Below are 5,015 nucleotides of genomic sequence, written 5' to 3' on the forward strand. Positions count from 1 at the left end.
GAGTGACATGGTGGAGTGGGTGAGGAAAATTACTTTAAATTTATTTTTTTAAAAAATTCTTTCAAAAATAATAATTTTTTTATATAATAGTTTAAAATTTAATTTTTAACTAATATTAATAATTTATTTAATTTTTATCAAAATAAAATATTTTATTATTGTACAATGTTATGTGGCAAAGATTTTATAAATAAAAGAGAATGTATTACATGCCATTGAATCATGTTTCTTAAATTAATACGTGATTATATATATATATATTACCCTTATCGTTTTTAAAACCAAAAAATACATATAAATTCCTTTCAAGTATGATCATTTTATGAAAGATTCACAAAAACTTTGTGAATAACCCTTTGAATCATTTAAATAATTCAGTTAACCCCACTTTTCAAAATTGTGAGTGTTAATAGTAATATTAGCTTGTAGAAAAAAAATGTTATTTCTATTTTGTCACGTGGACTCTATCAAGAATTTTTAAAGAAAATCAACTCTTTTCATTTGGATTACTAATTACCTTGTATATATTATATGCATTGAATGTTGTGGGATCATTGAACTTTCCAATTTGACAAGTGTGAAAAAAGTAATAATTTATTATTTGAATCATATGAAAAGTAAAAATTGTATAATTACCTCGTTGAATTTTATATCTTTTTGTGAAGTAGATACCGTAAATTTGCAAGAGTTTATTATGGCACGGAACAATTGAAATGCATAACAAATATATTTTACGTTTTAAAAAGAATGATCTAATTTGATTTGCTACGAAATTTAAAAAAAGAAAGAAGAATTTTTTGATCCTATGGTTCTAAATTAAAGTTATGTAAAATGTATCAAATGTCCTGTAATCTTGTGATCTTAAACATATCACGTAAAAATTTAAAGTTGAAGTGTTACCGAAAAAGAAAAGAGGTCATTCTTTTTAAAACAAACTAAAAAGAAAATATGGACATTCTTTTAAAACGGAGAGAGTACTATTTTTGTCTCATCTTATAAGTCACCCATTTCTAAAAATAGTTTAACAAAAATATATGTTATTTTATAAAATTTATGCATAAAATATCATATTTTACCCATTATATCTTTATTGATTAATTAATTAATCTTAAAAATATATTTACTTTGACTAACCTTAAAAATCTACAACTGATTAAATAAAAGCATAGGTATAAAATTACCTTATTTTTTAAATACAATTACAAATAAAAAAAGGGACTTATAAATTATAATATTGGACTAAGGGAATACACTTTTTAAATTATTTTCACTGTATTCATGTTATCACAAAATATGGATCCGTGAAGGGTTATTTATAGCTAAAATAACTTAAATACACAACTATAAGTTTTATATTCTCTAATTTTCCCTTCTTTTTTTAAATATTACATAATTCCCTTTTTTTTTAATTTTAGTAGAAGTGTATAGATACATAACATTCTCTCTCCTATAATACACAATTACCCAATATAATGCCTATTTTTTCTCCATTAAAATACTCAATCTTCTAAATCAGTTTTTGGATTTTGAATTATTAATTTTAATTAAAACACCCAATTTTGAAATTTTGAATTTCAAAATTCAAAAAAATTGAAATTTCAAAAATCTGGACAATTTCTCTTTCTTGCTTCATCACGTTTCCAGTTCTTCTTTCTCCATCATCTTCTTTCTTCTTCTTAACCCAGCATCTTTTATTGGTTTCTTCTTATTCTTCTTAATCCATCATCGTCTTTCTTCTTCTTAACCCAGCATCTTTTATTGGTTTCTTCTTTTTCTTCTTAATCCATCATCAGTTCTTCTTTTCTTCCCTTTTTTGTTTTGGTTAATTGTTCTATTACATTATAGTAATGGATCCGTTAATTAATAGAAGGATATATGATTCCGACGATGAAAATTGGAAAGAAAATAGAAAAAAGTCTTTGAATGATCCTATGAATCTTCAGAAGGATTCAAACAAAGACTCTGGCGAAACATCAAAATCAAAGGTTGTCAAAATACAACAAAAAAAAAGAAAAAAGAAGCAGCAAACATTGTTGTTAGGCCTACATTGTTTCGGGTTTGTATTTTTGTACTTTAAACTGTTGTTGAAATTATTAAAAATTTTTAGGAATCCAATATGTATCAAAAAATCATGAAAATTATTATCATGTATCAGACAATAGGTTTAATACATGAGTACTAAGTGGATTATAATGTTTAGTCTATGCTTTGACACATGAACTAGATGTGTATCATATGATTTTCTATGTATCAAGGGTTTTTTAAAATTTTTATCATGTATCAGTGATTAATTTCAATAAATGCGCCATCAAGTGTGCTTGCTGATTCATTTTGAATCAGTGTGTATAGTGTTTTAGATGATGCATTGATACATGAATTTGTTGTGTATCATAATATTTTCTATGTATCATGAGGTTTTGAAAATTGTTATAATGTATCATTAACTAAGTTTAATACCTGCGTCATCAACTGTGCTTGATGATACATATAGAATCAGTGTGTATAGTGTTTAGTCGATGATATAATCTTTGATTTTCAAAATTTGAAATTAATATCAAATTACGTGCTGATTTAATGCTGATTAATGATCTGTTACCGTAAATTGAGCTATTTTAGTTAACAACATTAAATGCACCGTTTTTCCCCATTTTTTTCTTAACAGTTTAAAATTACCATGTATCATTTACCATGTATCACTAGAGTCAAAAGTATCACGGCACAACAATTTTAAGGAATTTTTAGTAAATACTAAATTTGTCGGGACAGAGTGTAATTATTGAATTACACTATGGGATTCCTTAAATTTTTACTTATTTATAAAGCTCCCCAAGCAACATATAAATGCCACATGTCACTCTAAATTTGTATAGCATATGTTTTTGAACTTTGAGAAAATATATAATTATTTTATCGAATTTATATCTTCTCTTTTTTAGAAGCAGCAAATATCAAAAATTTAAAATTTTATGGAAATTTTATACCCCACAATATTATTTACATTCATATTAAATATATCATTTAAACATCTATGTTTTCTCGGAATATGCGTGTGCGATGAATTATGTTTATGTTTTTTTTTTTATATTTGCGCAATTGATACATTTCGCATCGTAGATAATCAAACAATACCCCTTCTTGATGTGTGATTTTTCTACATTTTCTTAATAAAAAATTAATTATTATTTATATTTTCTTGTTAAAAAGAACTATAAAGCTCCATTTAACGGAATATATGACTAGTATAGTGCTTTGAATCTGATGATATTATGAATTTAGAAATGATGAGGGTTAGATTTTATTGAATGATACAAAATAGTAATGGCTTCAGGGGATATTGATCCGCGATGGCAAGCAAGATGAAAGAAATCTCCCAATGGGTAAGGAGATTTAAGAGGATTAAATTGGGGAAGAAGAATTAAGATGAGAGAAAAAGAGAAAAATGAAAAAGAAAATAATGTTCAAATAAAAAAAATCTAATTACCTCATTCAACTTCTATCCTTTTTTGAAGTAAATGTTTTAAGTTTTAACTTCAAATTTTACTTCAAAACTTGACTTAGCACATCTCCAGAACTGTTTCCTTTTTTCTTCACCACTCCATAATTGATGCCAGTTGGATCAGATATGTCTAGCACACCTTCACTGCTCACTATCTGGTAGCAACTCACATAAAGCTGGTACAAGGCCTTATATAAACAGTTGTAGACAAACATTAAAAAGTATCAGCAACACAAGAAAATAAAAATAAAAGATCAAGCTACAATACAAAAATCATCTAACCTTCTGCATATCTGACATAACAGTCAGTCCATGTTCTGTGCCTAAGTTCAAATCTTCTATCAAGTAATTGAGAAAAAAACTCCAACTGTGTTGTCTCTGTGTCAACAACAGCTCATGCGATTGGAAACATCTGTTGATTTCCATTTCTATCAACAGCAACCAACAATTCTCCCTTGCAAGAACCCTTTAGAAAGCATCCATCAAAATCAATAATTTTTCTGCATCCTTCCAACCAACCCCTCTTCAATGCATCAAAGCAAACATAGAAGTAAACAAACAAAATTTTTCCTGGCCGAGACTCTCTATCTGTCCTCACCCAACAGGAAGTACCAAGATTAGTATGTTTAATCATGTCTGCATAATCACACAATCTTGAAAATTTCATCTTCCAATCACCTAAGAAGTCCTTGATAATCCTCTTTTTTGCCTTATGACAAACAATTCTTCCAACATACAACCCAAATTTTTTTCTCACCAATTCCTGAATTTTTCCATAATCTTATATATGGTTGACAGGTAATTTCATCCTTGAACTTTTCTGCAACAAACTTAGATGTACACAACTTGTTCTTGGTTGATTGAGTACATACATGCACAAGATAATAATTTTTGAAAATAAAATCACCAGAATCCTTATCTATGCTAGCAAACAGCAACCATTTACATTTCTTGTCCTCATATTTAACTCTAACCCCTTTTCTTGTCATTAGGCTTCAACTTTAACCTAGTTTTATATTCACAAGAATAGTCTGCAACATCTTTAAATACCATACCAAGCTCAAAAATAGCTAGAACACAATCAGGATCAAATCTTATCTTTTTACTTTTTCTTCTTCTTGGTAAATCAACACCCTTCACAAATTCTGGATCCAATTCATCCCTACTGTCTTTACTGTCCAATTCAGAGCTATCTATATATTGCTCTTCACCCCCTAGTCTTCCAGTGTATCTAGCAGTCTTATTCCTTCCTATGTCTTCAAAGCCTCTATCAATACCAGTTGTTCCAAGCTTTATTTTCTCAATTTGAGTAGGTTTTTTTTCACTTTGTTTCTCCTTTTATTTCTAAGAGATATCAATTCTTCATCAACCTCAGAGTCATCCACATCAGGAATAATATCCTCTTGAGAGTTATCACTGCTTTCTTGATTTGATTCAGTCCATTCCTCTTCTAGATCTGATATATCCCTTGACTCAACTTCAACATTAACATTTTCAGATTTAGCCTCATGATTCAACC

This window comes from Solanum pennellii, chromosome 9 (genome assembly GCF_001406875.1).
Source record: "Solanum pennellii chromosome 9, SPENNV200".
Classification (NCBI taxonomy): domain Eukaryota; kingdom Viridiplantae; phylum Streptophyta; class Magnoliopsida; order Solanales; family Solanaceae; genus Solanum; species Solanum pennellii.